We start from the raw sequence: 18,865 nt of genomic DNA, 5'->3' as shown, positions 1-18,865 counted from the left end.
TGAGTAACATCATAACGTACAGCCCCCTCCCTCCTCCTTGGAGGCCCCCTTAGCGATGGTGTCCTGGAAGGAGCCGAGGCTTGGAACCTTTTGGGGACAAAGCCGGTGTACACTGACTTTCCAGCTTGAATGACCTTGAGCAAGTTACCCGTCCTCCCTGAGTTTACTTGGAAGTATGGGAAGGGTTGTTAATACATATGAGTTGACATATGTGACTGCCACTGGTGTATTAGAACGTCCTCAATTAATGTCAGTTTTCTTTCTCTTTGTATTTTCTTTAGGTATCTGCATGATATTTTAATCATTTGTGCACTTTTTAGTTCACCTCATGCTCCCAACTCCTTGATACCAGAGACTGTCTTTCTCATCTTGGCATTACTAAAATGACTCGCACAGTCCTTTGCACCCAATGAACTCTTGTTAAATTAAACTGAACCAATGTAACAAATTAAGCATTACTCTTTCCTTTTTCTTTTATGTTCTCTCAATACTTCCTCTTTTCTCCCCACCCTTTCTTGGGGTGAACTACACATTTTAAAAAAATATATTTCTTTATTGATTTCAGAGTGGAAAGAAGAGGTAGAGAGAGATAGAAACATCAATGATGAGAGAGCATCATTGATTGGCTGCCTCCTGCAGGCCACCTACTGGGGATCTAGCTTGAAACCCTGGCATGTACCCTTGGCCAGAATCAAACCTGGGACCCTTCAGTCCACAGGCCAATGTTCTATCCACTGAGCCAAACTGGCTAGGGCTGAACTACACATTTTAATGTCTCAGGTTGATGATGTTTCTCCTTTGTTTTGAGCTAGGTTGGACTGAAAAACTACCAGATGTGAACTAAAATAAGTTTTGAGTTCAATCATAGAAAGGGTGTTAAGAGAAAATTGGGGTTAAAAAATGAAAAGGAAGAAAGATCTCAAGTCTACCACAAACTGAAGACTAGTTTTAAGTAGCCCTGATTTAGAAATTCTTAGATTTGAAGATTTTTTGTTCTCAAACTCCATAATGCACACATAATTGTGCCAGCTTGTAACACCCAAGTATACTACATTGTCTTGTTGTCTTAACTTGAATTGGGAAGTGGGTGAGATTAGACATTTTATCATAGGAATAAAAGAACTGAGATAATTAAAGAAATAGTGATTTATTCTGTCACCCTCCAAGCTAAGAATAAAACTAGGACTAGAACTAAGTTTCTAATAGAGCAGTAATTTAAATACTGCCTGGATTAAGGGATTATGTTTGTAGGTTGTGATTGCTTAGGACCGTGGTCAGCAAACTGCGGCTTACAAACCACATGCGGCTCTTTGGCAACTTGAGTGTGGCTCTTCCTAATATTTATTGTGTAACTGATATGTCAAGGATTTTGATTGCTTCTTTTAAATTTTCTAGGTCTAGGATGATATATTGAGGATCTAGATACATGGTCCTATGGTAATAAAACTATGTTATTGTAACCTGGACCAAAATTATTAGGTGAAAACTTTCACCTATGATTTTTCTGCTAAACAAGATAGAATAATTATCTGCTGAGTTGTTTCACCACTTTGTCCATTTTCATGGCTTTGCTTCCCTGATTAGAAGACATTGCCAGCTACCATTTCCATTGAGCATTTCCCACCATCACTTGCCATGCAAACTGCCTAAAACTGTGCTCAAGATCTTCCCTCCAGTAGCAATACTTCCAAACTCTATTTCAGTTAATGACTTTCTTCCAGTCTCCTCAACTTGAGATTCTGGAAACATCTTGTATTTCTTTCTATCTCGTCCAGTATATCTATCAGGCACACATCCTTTCATTCCCAAAGCCTCTTGATTCCTTCCCAGCTTTTTCTGTTCCACAGCCGACATAAAAGATTAGACTCTCATTATCTCATATTTTGAAAATTTTAGAAGACTCCAAGCTGGTATGTCAGCTTCATTCCTTCCCATTACATTCTAGTCTTCATAACTCTGTCAGATTAACTTTCTAAGATTCAATTTTCACTAAGCCATCTCTATATAAAAGCTTACGTGACCGAATGATCGAATGACCAATTGACCAGTCACTATGATGCGCACTGACCACCAGAGGGCAGGTGCTCAATGCAGGAGCTCCCATAGCCAACCTCCCGCAGCTGGCCAACCTCCTGCAGTTCCTCCCCCCACCAGCCAACCTCCCTTGGCCCCAATTGGCCCTGATTGCCCGTCAGGCCAAGGGACCCTTCCCATGCACGAATTCGTGCACCGGGCCTCTAGTCCCAATATAAAATGACTTCCTACTTCCCATAAAATGAACATCAAATTCCTAAATCCGACATTCAAGGCCTTCCATTATTTGCCTGTATTACTCTGTAGTTCTAACTCTAACTCCTCCCCCTAACCAACTCCCAATTCTAGTCAGACAGGTGCTCCCTGGGCTCCCCAGGCCTTGATTGCTGAATCACATTTTACACAATGCCAGAAAATCCATACACATACAATTAAGGGGTTGTTTTTTTTTTGCAAATGTGACTACTGCCCTTTGCAATTAGGGTTGAAGTAAAGAAAAAGAAGACATTAAATGCTAAAACGAAAAATGTTTATTTTTACTTATTAGGGTAAAAATTAAAGATGAGAGGTATATACAGAAAATAAAAGTAGGCATAGTGGTGTATCTTCTACATTTTATAGAATAAAAATCAGAAGGCTTAAGAGGTTAATTGATATGCCCAACTTTCTATAGTCCTACCAAGTCCTAGTCCAAGATCCCCTGATGTAAGTCTTACTCCAATTTGCCAAGCTGCTTTTCCAAACAAAATGAGTACTTGAATAAATACAGAGTGGGGCAAAAGTAGGTTTACCGTTGTTTTTATGAAAAATGATACAATAATTAATCAACAATAATACAAGAATACATTGTGTTTCGAGTACTCACAACTGTAAACCTACTTTTGCCCCAACCTGTACATGCTTACAGAATGTATTAAAATTTTAGGACATTTTTTGGTTAAAGGTTTTGGTTTCAAATGGTTATTCATGACTTATGACACTAGTACTCATTTAGAGTGACCTACTGAACCTAATGAAGAGTTAGAGAAATCTAAGGTGTTACTATTATCAAGATGGAATTGTAAACCTGCAATCCAAGACATTGTAATTTCAGATCTTCAAGGATTTTTATACTTCTAAGCAGTGATAGAATATAAACTAAATGAGTTTTTCAAGAGTTATGTCATGTAGTTTTTGAGTCAAGAAACATTTTGTCTAAGTATGCAAGGAAATTTCAAATAATTTATCTTCCAGGGCCTCTTCTGTTTCAGCCATGAGTCTGTGAAGTGCTAAATACTGACTACCCATATAATGCCCTTCTTAGGAAAATGCCTTGAGTTGCAATGGCTTGTTCTGAATTTGAGTGAAACCCGTCTTATTTATCCTGGTCTACAAATGTTTGGACCTCTGAAAAAACTGGACAAAAGGAGGCTGACCTCCTGTGAATTAGTGTAGAAAAAAAATCTAACCAATTTCAGCATTCCATTTTGAATGGTAATGTATGGACCTAATCACATTCTCTCCCTCTTAGAAAGTAAGATGCCTTGTGAACAAAGAGAATTTAGGCATGACTCCAATTTTCCATGAGACCTGGCCTGCTATACTTCCCAGTCTTGACAAACCCAGAATAACTCTATGACTCAGAAGATAAACTCTTGGGCTACCTTACATCTTGGCATGTCCTTTCCAAGAACCTCCACTGCCAAAGGTGACCTGAACTTAAATTTTCTTTTCATCTCTAAGGTGCCTAACAGATAGATCTTATGTAAACTGCATGCATTTTAAAAATGAACAAAATAATATAAACTACTTGAATTTTTTTTGCATCCCTGGGATTAATATATATTTTCATATTAATTTCTATTTCCCAATCCTTTATCTAAGAAACCAGGAATAGAACTCACCATTGTGAAGTAATTCTGAATAGTATGTTTATATACCCCTACGTGTGCATGTGTGTATACAGTCTATTAACCTTGATTAGAGAGTCTCTTGGAATAAGTTATCAGCTAGTAATCATCACGAACTTCTTTTTTTTTAAATTAAAGGCCTGAAGTACCATTTGGAGCTCTGCAGCAATGATTTACTAAAAGCTACCTAAGAGTTTGAAAGCACTAAAGTTTGAAGTCAGAAGGTATTGAACCTGACATCTATGTTGACAAATAAACTGACATAGAAATTGTACCACTTTTTGAAAGAAAATATCATAAATTACTAATTTAAAATGTAGAATCTCAATGTATACATAGATAATTATGACTTAGAATGATAAAGTTTGCTGATTTGCCTTTACAAGAGTGATTTTAATTTTTATCTTTAAATATTTCTATAGTAGTTTTAAAAATTTGATATTTTGTTAATATCCAGATTACATTTATCAATTTTTCGATTTTATACCTTCTACTACAGTGGTTCTCAAACACTAAGTGAATATGAATTTCATGGAGTGTTTATTAGAAATGTAAATTTCCTAGGTCACAGGTCTGAGCCAGACCTAAGGGACTCAGGAATACTGCACGTTTAACAAGCAGTCCATTTGACAGTGACACAGGTGGTCAGAGGGCAAACCTAGTATTATATACTGAATGCCCCAAACCTGCTCTTATAATAGCAGTAAATGATAATTCTACTTTATCTATTCTCAGGCTGATAATCTTGCAGTCACCATTGTTTCTTCTCTTCTCTCATAACTTACATCCAGTCCAATAGTAAAGTGTTAAAATATATCCATAATCCTGCCAGTTGTTCCTACTTCCACAAGTACCCCCCTGGACCAAGCCACCATCATCTCTCACCTTGATTTTTACTTGGTCTCTTTGCTTCTACTCTTGCCTTCTCATAGTATATTCTCTACAGTAGTCAGACTGATCCTTAAAAAATGGAAATCACATCGTGTCATTTTTTCTACGCAAAACCCTTTATTAGCATTCCGTATCATTCAGAGTAAACCCCCACAAGCTCATAACACCTACCAAATCTGGTCTCAGATCTTATCTCCCCTCTCTGCCTTACTGACTCTGACCTAGCCACACTGGCCTACTTGGTCTTTCTTCAAAAGGGCAAGCAGGTACCCAACTCAGAGTCTTTGCACTTGTTATTCCCACTGCCTGAAATGTTCTTCCACAGATAGCCAGACAGCTCGCTTTCTAATCCTTCCTGCATAATTATTGGCTTCTCAAAGAAGGCTGTTCTTGAACATCCTATTAATGTGTCCTCCTCTCAGATTTATCCCCTTCACTTTCTGTTATCACTTTCTAAAACTATACTAGTTGGATGTTGGACCTACTCCATTCCTTGCCTGGCTTCATTTATTTTTTATTTTCTTATTTCACAGCACTTGTTACTACCTGACATAATTTACTTTATATCTCTCTCCAATCTCATGCCATAAGTACCCCTATAACAGGACTTTGTTTAATTTGTTCATTGTTATATCCCAAAAGTCTGGCACAAGGTAGGTGCTCAATCAATATTTATTGAAAGAACAAATGAATATTTTACTCCTCTCTCTCCCTTTGCTTTAATATTTACTTAAATATTAACTAAATCTGTAGTAACACTACCCATCATTCTTTGGTAGTCCTCCAAATCAATTAATATTCTATTCTAATGACGGAAAATCATTGTTATTTGTTCCTTTCCCCCTAATTCTTGAGCAGTGCTGTGCTTTAGAACTTTCCATAGTGACTATCTACACCAGTAATGGCGAACCTTTTGAGCTCGGCGTGTCAGCATTTTGAAAAACCCTAATTTAACTCTGGTGCCATGTCACATATAGAATTTTTTTGATATTTGCAACCATAGTAAAACAAAGATTTATATTTTTGATAGTTATTTTATATATTTAAATGCCATTTAACAAAGAAAAATCAACCAAAAAAATGAGTTCGAGTGTCACCTCTGACACGCGTGTCATAGGTTCGCCATCACTGATCTACACTAATCTGGTAGCCACTAGCCACATGTGGTTATTGCACAGTTCAAATGTGGCTACTGCAACTAAGGGACTGGACTTTTAGTTTAATTTTACTTTAAAAAGCAACATGTAGCCAAGTAGCTATTATATTGGACAGTATAGTTTTGAATAATATAATTTTTAGTGTTCCAATTACCCATTTCATAATTTTACATTTTTATTTTTTTAAAAAAAATCTTTATGGTAACTTAAGATTATTATTTTTTAACCATGAAGCAAGTAGCTTCGTATTCTCATTTAATTTTTTTTCATTGGTTTCTTTCCAATTTAAACTTACATTTACTTTGAAATGTGTTGTGTGCATTTCAAATAGTAATATATAAATAAGGTAACCAGAATGTTTTAATAAAAGGAGTGAAATGTAACTTTCATTATAAAATTTAAACTGGGAAATTCATTTTAGTGGATGTTTTTTGGTTACTCAAAAGCCATTCCTGCCCTGGCTAGTGTGACTCGGTTGGGTGTTGGCCTGTACACTGAAGGGGTGCCAGTTCAATTCCAGGTCAGGGCACATGCCTGGCTTGCCGGCTATATCCCCGTAAGGGGGCGTGCAGAAGACAGCCAATCGATGTTTTGCTCTTACATTGATGTTTCTCTCTCTTTCTCCCTCTCTCTTCCTATCTCTTTAAAAATCAATTTTAAAAAATCTTAAAAAAAAAGCCATTCCCAACCTGCTTCTCCTTTGTAACCTCCCATGATAGAAGCTAGAAACACAAAAACATAAATACTTTCTGAGCCTCCTTTACAGCAATGACTGGCCAAGTGACCAGATATGACCCATGAGATACATGTAGACATTTATTAGGAAAATGTTGGGTATTCTGACAAAAAAGGAACAGACAATAGAATACTACTCAGCAATAAAAAGTCCAATCTCTTGATATATATATGTTGAGTGAAAAAATCCAAACAATTGTACATATTGTGTGGTTTCATTTTTATCAAATTCAAGAAGGTAATTTAAGTTTTACTGATAAAAATCAGAACTATAGCTTCTGGGGTGGTTGAGGAGACTGGTTGAAAAGGAGCACAAGGGAACTTTCAGGGTTGATGGAAATACTCTGTGTGTTGATTTATGTGATGACCACATTAGTATATACATTTATCAACACACATTGATCCTCCTTAAAACGCTTGAGACACGTCTTCACATGACTGCAGGGACACATGACATTTACCTAGTTTTCCTCTTAACTTTCTGGCTGCTCCTTTTCTGTATTTTCTACTGATTTCTTTCCAGCTCTTCAACCTTTAATTAAAGGAGTGCCTTAGGGCTCAGTCCTTGGACTTTTGTATCTGCTCACTCCATGGATGATCTCATCCAAGTACGTGACTTTAAATACCATGGGTGTACTGATGACTCTTAAATTTATATCTCAGCTTGGAATTCTTCCTAGACCCTCTATTTGATATCTCTACTTGGTATCTCAAATTTAATATGAACAAAACTGAGCTTTTGGTATATGCCCTCCAATCTTTTCCTCCAACAGGCTTTCCCACCTCAGTTAAAGACAACTCCTGTCTTCTATTTTTGAAGGTCAAAAAACTGAGTCATGCTTGATTCCTCTCTTTCTCTCTCACTTCACATCCAGTAAGTCAGCAAACACTGTTGCTCTACCTTTAAAATATGCCCAGAATTTGACCATTTCTCACAATGCCACCACAGTGGTCCAAGCCACCATTACTTTTCACCTGGATTAGTGCAAGAGCATTCTAGGTGCTTACCCTACCTTTGCTCTCAGGTGATTCTTTAACCAATTACCAAAAGTCAGTGCCGTCACATTTCTGCTCAAAACTCTCCAAAAGCATACCATCTCTATTAGAATAAAAAGCCAAGTACTTACAAGAGCTGGCTCCATCTAACTGTTCTGAGCTCATTGTCTTTTACATTTTTCCTCATTCACTTTACTCTAACCATGCTGGATTCCTAATTGTTCATTAAACAAGACAGAAGGGTCTGTGCACTTAGAGTTCTCTGTGCCCAACCTGGTCATCCCCCTGGATATCGGCATGGCTTGCTTCCTCACTTCTTTCAAGTCTTCATTCAAAAGTTCCCTTCTAAATTAGGCCTTTCTTACCCAAATTTCTAATCCTTCTCTGCTCGAGTACTTATCACTATCTAATATACTGTATGTTTTATTTATCTTGCTTATTATTTGTGCCCCTCCACAAGAATGTAAGCTCCACAAAGGCAGGGATATATGCCTTTCTTTTTGTAATGCTATTATCGCTAGCCTGTACAACAGAACCTAGCACAGTAATAGTTGCTCAATAAATATTTATGAATGAATGCATGTAGGTTTTATAAAGGCTCCCATAGGTCAAGAAACAGATTCAGGAGTTAGAAGGAAGTCTGGAAGCTGAAAGACAAGAGACCAGTGTCATAAAAAAAGTGTAGGGGAAAATGATTCTCAGTCTCCCTGGATTCTGAGGCAAACTGTGATGGTGGGTAAATTAAAGGCACTTCCAGATTTTCAGAATTTCAAAAATATTGTTCTTATGAATTCTTTCTTAGGAAGCTACCAGCTGATAGACTCCCCTAAAATGAGGGGGAAACCCCACAAAGTGGGAAGATATAGGTTCCAGGAAACAAGAATTCAACACAAGAGTAGAGGCAAAGGGAAAACTTAGCATAATAATTAGTAAAATTCTAGGCAGTCACCATGCAGAAGGTCTGGAGAGTGACAAATACAGACAGAAACAGGAGGACCTGGATTATAGAGGAATGTTGCTGAGAAAACAACCACAACAGAAAAAGACTTCTCCAGTCCTGTAGTTCATGAAACAATTAGCAGTAGGTAAATAGAAAACAAAACCACACTATGTGGCTTAGTTACTATAAGCAATATTTGCATGGTAATAATAATGCAAAATAATAGTCAAAATGGTTTGCCCAAAATTATAAGGTAGGTAGAAAAGAATGTGGAAAAGTTATTGGCATGAGCCAAAACCAAAATTTTCATAGTAAGAAGTTGATATGTAAACATCTAAAATGTAATCATAAAAATAGCAATGTAAACATTATTTAGAATTATGAATATAAGTAGCTTAAGGAAGAGAAAAAAGAGTTGAAAGAACTTGCCTCTGAAGACTGGGTGTGAGAGACTGAGTGAGATAGGACCTTCAGACTCTCCTATTCTTCATTATAAGCTTTGCAGTAGTATTTGATTTTTTAGGTTATATAAATGCAATTTCAATGGAGTAAAAATAAAATTTAAGAAGGCCATGTAAAATGAAGGCATATTGTACTAGTATAAATGTCATTTAGAGTTATAGAGGTAATAAAGGAATTAAACACAAATGGTAAAAGACAATGGTTACCTCTGAAAAGTGGGACTCGGGCTGACTTTTCATGACCATAGGCATGGTTGCTTTTACAATGAAAGCAACTGAATAAGACCAAACCACTATGCAGGCTGGCACATCAGATATCTGTGAGAAGGGGATAGTACTGGAAATTAATTATGAATTAGCCTCCTTTCAATAAGCTCACTTTGACAGAACTTATATGCTAACATAAATAAGTTACTATTTTGAGAAAATGAACATTTTTGCTTTAACAAGATGTTACAATGATTTAACATTATAAAAACTCAATCTAGTATCTTAATATCAAGGAAAGGTGCCTGTTGGCTTAATAGGAGTTACCCAAATACTAAAATCCAAATTCAAAATTGTCCACTTGAATCCAAATGACCTTCCTGGATGACTTAATATTCTTGGGATTTTGTTCTAATCTTATGTCAGGAGCAAATTTTCCTAATACCCAGGGGAGTCATTTGAATCTGACACAGAAATAGAAAATAAACAGTAATGATAGGTAAGTATATGGTCAAGACTTCCATGTGCACCATGGTGGACTGCATGAAACCCACTTATTAAAAGCATTGAGGTTACCCAGGGGGAAATATCTGTTTTTATTTTTCAAGATATTTAGACAAAAATTTAACAACACCCCTCAAGAATTCATTAAGATTTTTTTATTTTAAAATGTTTTTAGTTCTAACCAGTTTGACTCAGTGGATAGAACGTTGGCCTGTGGACTGAAAGGTCCCGGGTTCGATTCCGGTCAAGGGCATGTACCTTGGTTGCAGGTTCAATCTCCAGTAGGAGGCAGCTAATTGATGTTTCTCTCTCATTGATGTTTCTAACTCTCTATCCCTCTCCCGTCCTCTCTGTAAAAATCAATAAAATATATTTTTAAAAATGTTTTTACTATAGGCCCTGGCCAGGTAATGCCTCCCAATACACCAAGGTTGCAGGTTCAATTCTTGGTCAGGGCACATACAAGAATTAACCAATGAATGCATAATAAGTGGAACAATAAATATCTCTCTCTCTCTCTCTCTCTCTCTCTCTCCCTTCTCTCTCTCTCTTTTCCTCTTTCAAATCAATTTTATAACATTTAAAAAATAAAATGTTTTTATTAATAATATTTTAATACATATGAATAATGTAACTCATGCATAAGGGATAATGGATGGTGGTACAATGAGCACCAGTCAACCTACCACTCAGTTCAAGAACTGGACCGTTACCAATGCCACAGTAGTAACTCCCTTAGTGCTCCATCCCTCATTGCTAAAATAGTATTCTCTATAGCTAACTTCAATACTTCCTGTTATGATTCAAGTTAATTTCCCCTGGCTCTATTCTCTCATTTCTACTATTTTATAACTTTATAAAGCCTTTTTCATTTTATAAATAACATAGTATTTTGTCTTCTGGTAAAGATTAATTATATCTTCAAGGGCTTCTTTTCCTAAAATAATTTTAAGATGTACTTCCAGAATAGCTATTAGTAAATTTGAGGGCTAGTTTTGAGTTTTATAACATTATGATAACTATTATTATAAAACAGATTTTTAAAAAGCCATAATCTAATTATATATTTCTTTGTTTTATGTATTATGAAAGCCCTGTACACACCATGCAACATTTCCACTCTTATTATCATTATTATTGGCAATAACTCTTTATTACTTTTAATAAAGCATTATCAATAGAAATAAAAAGATTTAATAATTTTCATGATGATGGTTTTCTTGCTTGTCAACAAACCATGAAATGGTTATTATAAAATGCCAGAGTACTATCTCTTACTTTGTTTTCTATCTTTCAAATACTGGACTTTCCTGGCATTTATAATGTGAAAATAATATACTTGTTCTTTTATTCCTTTTGGAGTACAAATATGAAGTGGATCTTAGTCAAAAACATTGCTTCCTTCTCATGTATTACTGTTGGGAGTGAAAATTGGTACAACTTTCATGGAGGGCAATTTGGTTCCATTTGTCAAAATTAAAAAGGCTCATACTCTTTGACCCATTTCAATTCTAGGCTTTCACTCTATAGATAATGTTGAATTTGTGCAAATCAAAATATGTGAAAATGAAGTATTTGTTGCAGCCTATTTGTAATGGTAAAAGATGGGAAACATTTTAAATGCTCATTATTATGAGACTGTTTAGATGAATTATGGTATACTCATACAATGGATTACCACATAAACAGTAGCTTGAATGATGGCTTTTATATGTACTGATTTGGAAGAATTTTTAAGAGTAAAAACTCGCCAAAACCGGTTTGGCTCAGTGGATAGAGCGTCGGCCTGCGGACTGAGGGGTCCCAGGTTCAATTCCGGTCAAGGGCATGTGCTTGGGTTGCGGGCACATCCCCAGTGGGAGATGTGCAGGAGGTAGCTGATCGATGTTTCTCTCTCATCGATGTTTCTAACTCTCTGTCCCTCTCCCTTCCTCTCTGTAAAAAATCAATAAAATATATTTTAAAAAAATAAATAAATAAAAAAAGAGTAAAAACTCAGGAAGCATAGAAGAGTACAAATGGTATGCTACCGTTTGTGTGGAAGGAGAGAAAGAGAGAAAGAGAGGAAATTTATACATGTATGTTGGCAAATGCATGGATTATCATTGGAAGAATCTCCAAGAAACTCGGTACAGTGTTTGCCTTCAGACAGGGAAATCGGGTAATTGAGAAAAAGGAGAGAGACGTAAATTTTTATTGTATATTCTTTTGTATCTTTGTAGCATATGTATGTAAATCTTTATACATATATATCTATATCTATATCTATATATATATATATATATATACACATGTATATAATTTTAACAACTAAAAGGACTATAGCCTCATGTCCTAAAAGAAATACACCATTTGATATCATTTCCTCATTTCCCTTACATCCCTTGAAGAGGACTGAAGTTTTTCTATTGACAAAGAGCAGATATTTCTACCTTTACAATTGGCCTGCACAATAATTGCTAAGTAATAAGAGGAGACTTGGACCTCTTAACCCCAACATTTTTTAAGTGTTTGGCTTTGTAAACATGCCAATGTAGTTGGTTCTTTGCAATCTAAAGAGAAGTAGAGATTTGATAGTTACAAAAGTAGAAAAGAATACCCTTTGTAGGTTTGAATTGTTTGTGGTTCAAATTAAAATAACTGACAAGTAGCTTCAATGTATTATGCACACAGTCTCAGAATGATATTCTAGCATAAGACTATAATTAAATCTTTGAAAATGGTTGAGTTTGCACCATATAAAATATGGAAAATGTTACAAAATATGCACTATCTATGTAAAACAAGTAGAGATTAGTGGCAGTAGATTTGAAAATCTTATTCAAAGCTTTAAAACAAGTTTTTAAACTTTAAAACAATGAAATAACATATCCACTGGAAAAAATATTAAAATTTCCATACAGAAAAAGAATTACAAAGATCTCATAATGTTTTGTAAAATGCTATCTTGCTTATAGGTGAAGACTGCCTCTAATCTTGTATTTTATGGTAATTCCATTAACTGGCAATGAGAAACAAGAAAAGTAATTCCTTTAAAAGAACTCTCAAGGACACTGGAAGAAAATGTATACAGTCATATGCATTCCCACAACACAGGTATAAATGCATGCAGATCAGACCAGTGCCAATTCACTAATAACTTCCCTTCACCATTCCCAGGAATTCATATCCGCTTCTCCTCTAAAGATGTTTAAATGTGCAGTCATACAAACAGACTGGCATTTGATCCCCTAGAATGACTGTAATAATACATACCCCCCGGAGAAGGATGTCTTTGTTTCCTGGATCTTGGAGTCGTACAACATATGGTCTGACAGATTTTAAGCTCCAAGTGTCTAATTTTAGACATGATGATTCTTCACCCTTATCTTTTAATAAAAGAGAAAGTATTTGTTGAGCTAAGACCTACTTTCACAATAGCACTTTAGCTAGAAAGCCAAGTGGGTTCGTCAGCTTAGAAAGTTTGGTGAGATGAATAATTTAGTCTGTAGGAGTAATATGTCTAGAGAAGAAATTTAAGTAGGGGCTAGGTAATGCAGGTAATTAATTAAATGATCTTAGGATATCTGCTTCACAATGACTTATTTAAATATGTACTAAAAATACATACAGATCACAAATCATGATTGTGATATTCTCAAGGGCAATATAGAACATGTACTTTATTACATAATAGAGAAAATTTTAATTGTTTTATGGGCTTTAAAACAATCTCTCCTCTCTCTTTTGACTTTTGTTAATGTTCACAGAGAATCACAGTTCTTGGTCAAAATAGAGAATGGAATCAGGCTAAGGTTTATATTTAATGTCAGGAAAAATGAACATATTTTAGAGTACCTATCTAATGAGACAAATACTTGAATTTAAAAAGCACTTTTCTGAAAAAAGTTCTAAACATTATCATTGGGACTGCAAGTTTTACATGTCAGTTACCATGACAGTCTTCAGAGATTATCAGTAATTAAGTGGGTATGAGGGATGCTGTGCACGATATTCCCCTTGGCACTAGGAAAGTCATATATAGTAGATGCTACTGAACTAAAGAACAGCCTAACTCCCTCCATCTCACTGAGGGCTGGGAAGTCATCAGTCTTATCAACAGAAACAGATGTCCTTAAAATCTGCCCTCATTTATCTCTCTCCTTTGGCAAATCTTGAGGACTGCTCCCGGTGACACTGGAAAAGCAGACTTCTCAGTTAAGGGAATGCCCAGCGTGGTGCTAGTTATATTCATGCAGTCCTCAATTTACTGACGAGTTGGGGTCCAAAACTTTGGTACTCAGAGTAGAATTTTCAGTTAAGACAATGTTATAGCTGGTGCTGATGTCCTGAGAATAGTCCACAAAATCGTGTTATTAAAAAATAGCACAAGAAAAATAGTAAAAATCTAATTTGTAAAACAAGTATCAAAGCAGAAAACAACAAACTGATTAAAAATAGCTTTTATGTTGAATTCTGCTTTCTGAAGAAAAGGATTCATTTAAGAAGAATGAGAGAATATAGACTTCTGTGGGAACTGTAAAGAATTTTTATTAGCACTTTTATGGACTCTAATTAGTTCTTTTTACATCAAAATTTCACTTTAAAAAATGTATCTCCCCTTTTCTCCGTTTTAAATGCACCACTGATACTAACTAGTTGATTGCAGTCGTGCTGGGGGCAGGTTTGTGAAAATGGATCAGGGAGAGAAAGAGATTTAGGAATTAACTAGGTATAAGTTAAAAGAAGGAAAATGAGATTAAAGATGAGAAGTCTTTGGGAAAGAGTTATTAAAGTATCACTGACAGAGGTGTATATAGTGAAATAAAGAGAAACATCGGGCAGCTTGACGTAGGCACGACTGAGAGATGTTAGGTCAGATAATTTCCTACCCATGCCTGTCATCAGGTGACACTATTTAATTAGGACAACTTTGTTACCATGGTTTGAGCAGGGAACAGGGGGGTGGAGGGGTAAAGGAAACGGGAGGGCATTAGAGTAAACACCTGCTGTTTTGCCTGCCCAGCAACTGTTTTCCCTTCTTTAACGCTCTATGTTCCTTTGGGACAGGGGCTTAACCACAAGGAACAACAACAGCCTGTGATTATTGGAATTGAGAGTCTAGGTCACAGTGGGATTAAGTCCTGAGCTGCTAAACTGCTAGCCTAATGCTCCTTGAATTCTTCCTGGCTGGGGACAGAATTGGCCCCAGAACCCTGAGTGGGGCTTTAACCAGCAGGTGAAAATTAAGAAACTCCAATTTCAAAGGTGCAGTAGTTCTTAATTTTGACTATACATTAGACTCATCCACTGAGGATTTTTAAAAAGAATTAGACCAATGTCAGGTCCTCACGTCAAACCAATTACATCAGAACCTCTGGGGACAGAGAGCTGGGCTTCTGTGTGATTAAAAAGCTCTCTGGGTGATGCTAATGTGCAGCCAGGATTGAGAACAACAGACGTGAGGGATACAGAGGTGAAAGAGTCAAGTGTCCTGCTTATGGGTGAAGATGTAGAGGGAGCTCTACAAGTAGCTCTGGAGGAAGGGACACCTCATGATCAGCTGGCTTGCCTAGTGAAGGTGGGACTTGGGGCACTCGGGGAAGCAGGAGGACACTGGCTGTTTAGTAGATGCTGGAGCCAGAGTGTAGTGGGGAAGGCTGGAGGGCAGCGCGCGGCTTCTCAGGCTTTGCTGCTTCATTTAGGGGCAGCAGTTATTTGACAAGCAGCACCATCTCCTATCTCCCCTTCTCAGTGTCTAACCAAGGGTAGCAGTCATTTAAAATTTATCAGAATCTAGCCCAACCTGCGTGGCTCAGTGGTTGAGCGTTGACCTATTGATAGGTGGGGTTTGGGGCACAGAATCTTCCCCTTGTGCGTTCTTGCCCTATGAAGTTTGAAGAATAAACTCGCGGACTAAAAGGCTACTTTAGTAAAAAATGTGGAAGTTGATTGGAAGCATATACAAACCCCCCTAGAGAGGGGTCCCCAAATGGAAAAAACCTGTTCTCTCTCTAATGGGAGAAAAGCAATCCTGGAGGAGTCTCTCTGTCTCTGGTTTATAAGGCTGCAGCTCTTTGTCTGAACATGCCCCTTTCTAATTGGACACTTCCTTAATTTATGACCCTTGTGCTTTCCTAATTGGTCACTCTCCTGCTGAGTATCAGTTTCAAAGTCCAAAGCCCAGGTGGTGCCCCTCTTTCTCTCTCCCTCATCTTATACCATTTCTCTATCCTCTGTGGAAGTAAGATAAGCATTGGAGCCAATCACATATGCACTCCTCTCCCATGGACCCCCCTTTTCCCTAAAACTGCCTGCCTTGTCTCTAAAATTCCTTTCACTATGAACCAGGAGGTCATGGTTTGATTCCTGATCAGGGCACTTGCCTGGGTTGCTGCCCGACCTCTAGTGGGGGGCGTGCAGGAGGCAGCTGATGGATTAATGATTCTCTTTCATCATTGATGTTTCTATCTTTCTCTCCTTCTCCCTTCCCCTCTGAAATCAATAAAAATATATTTAAAAATAAATTTATCAAAATCTACTCTTTTTTGCACTGATTTGAGTGCTTAGGATGGGAGGAAGAATGAGCCATCTTCTTACGATCATAAATCTACCACCTCAGTACAAAGGATAGCAAAGCTCCACTCTGCAGATTCGGAAGTTTGAAGCTGAAGGGACCTCTGATATCATCTAGTTCAACACTTTTGTTTGGGACTGTGAATATTTTTTATGCTTCATTATTTCTCTGGTGCTCGCAAGGTAGATGCATAGATATTAAAAAACCAACTCAATGAATGAATTTTCAAGTGAGGAAGCTGAGTAGTATAGTAAGTCAGTCAGTTAATTCATTCACTCATTTACTTAATACAAATAAAAACAAAGCTTTAGGTATCCATGAGAATGAATGTACAGCAGGGTCACTATAGTTAGTAACATTGTATGCTTAAATTTTGCTAAGAGAGTAGATTTTTTTTTTTTTTTTTTAATAATTTTTATTTCTTAAAGTATTACAAAGAGTATTACATATGTCTCCTTTTTCCCCCCCATGACATTCCCCCAGCCCCTACCCCCCGCCCCCCCCCCCCCGCCCCGTGTCTTGTGTCCATTGGTTAATCTTATATGCATGCATATAAGTCCTTCAGTTGGTCTCTTAATCCCCCCCCAACCCTCCCCAGGCTCCCCATTGTAGTTTAACATTCTGTTCAATGTTGCTCTGCTTCTGTATCTACACCTGTTCATCAGTCCATACTGGTCCCCTTTATTTGTCCCAACCTCACTGGAGTAGTCTCAACCTCACCAGGGCCGTCTGAGCCTCACCAGGGCCATTTCAACCTCACCGGGGTCGTCCCTACCTCACGGGGGCCGTTTCAACCTCACCGGGGTCGTCCCTACCTCACGGGGGCCGTTTCAACCTGACCGGGGTTGTCCCTACCACGCCGGGGCCGTTTCGACCTGACTGGGGTCGTCCCTACCTCACGGGGGCCGATTCAACCTCACCGGGGTTGTCCCTACCACACCGGGGCTGTTTCAACCTGACCGGAGTTGTCCCTACCACGCCGGGGCCGTTTCGACCTGACGAGTCGTCCCTACCTCACGGGGGCCGTTTCAACCTGACCGGGGTTGTCCCTACCACGCCGGGGCCGTTTCGACCTGACTGGGGTCGTCCCTACCTCACGGGGGCTGTTTCAACCTCACCGGGGTCGTCCCTACCTCACGGGGGCCGTTTCAACCTGACCGGGGTTGTCCCTACCACGCCGGGGCCGTTTCGACCTGACTGGGGTCGTCCCTACCTCACGGGGGCTGTTTCAACCTCACCGGGGTCGTCCCTACCACACCGGGGCCGTTTCGACCTGACTGGGGTCGTCCCTACCTCACGGGGGCCGTTTCAACCTGACCGGGGTTGTCCCTACCACGCCGGGGCCGTTTCGACCTCACCGGGGTCGTCCCTACCTCACGGGGGCCGTTTCAACCTGACCGGGGTTGTCCCTACCACGCCGGGGCCGTTTCGACCTGACTGGGGTCGTCCCTACCTCACGGGGGCTGTTTCAACCTCACCGGGGTCGTCCCTACCTCACGGGGGCCGTTTCAACCTGACCGGGGTTGTCCCTACCACGCCGGGGCCGTTTCGACCTGACTGGGGTCGTCCCTACCTCACGGGGGCCGTTTCAACCTGACCGGGGTTGTCCCTACCACGCCGGGGCCGTTTCGACCTGACTGGGGTCGTCCCTACCTCACGGGGGCTGTTTCAACCTCACCGGGGTCGTCCCTACCACACCGGGGCCGTTTCGACCTGACTGGGGTCGTCCCTACCTCACGGGGGCTGTTTCAACCTCACCGGGGTCGTCCCTACCACACCGGGGCCGTTTCGACCTGACTGGGGTCGTCCCTACCTCACGGGGGCTGTTTCAACCTCACCGGGGTCGTCCCTACCTCACGGGGGCCGTTTCAACCTGACCGGGGTTGTCCCTACCACGCCGGGGCCGTTTCGACCTGACTGGGGTCGTCCCTACCTCACGGGGGCCGTTTCAACCTGACCGGGGTTGTCCCTACCACGCCGGGGCCGTTTCGACCTGACTGGGGTCGTCCCTACCTCACGGGGGCTGTTTCAACCTCACCGGGGTCGTCCCTACCACACCGGGGCCGTTTCGACCTGACTGGGGTCGTCCCTACCTCACGGGGGCTGTTTCAACCTCACTGGGGTCGTCCCTACCACACCGGGGCCGTTTCGACCTGACTGGGGTCGTCCCTACCTCACGGGGGCCGTTACAACCTGACCGGGGTTGTCCCTACCACGCCGGGGCCGTTTCGACCTGACTGGGGTCGTCCCTACCTCACGGGGGCCGTTTCAACCTCACCGGGGTTGTCCCTACCACACCGGGGCTGTTTCAACCTGACCGGGGTTGTCCCTACCACACCGGGGCCGTTTCAACCTGACCGGGGTTGTCCCTACCACGCCGGGGCCGTTTTGACCTGACTGGGGTCGTCCCAACCTCACGGGGGCTGTTTCAACCTCACCGGGGTCGTCCCTACCACACCGGGGCCGTTTCGACCTGACTGGGGTCGTCCCTACCT

This window comes from Myotis yumanensis, unplaced genomic scaffold (genome assembly GCF_028538775.1).
Source record: "Myotis yumanensis isolate MYYU_CA2020_CCGP unplaced genomic scaffold, mMyoYum1.0.hap1 SCAF_9, whole genome shotgun sequence".
Taxonomy (NCBI): Eukaryota; Metazoa; Chordata; class Mammalia; order Chiroptera; family Vespertilionidae; genus Myotis; species Myotis yumanensis.
The sequence above is the reverse complement of the archived record's forward strand: the minus strand, read 5'-3'. Positions refer to the sequence as shown.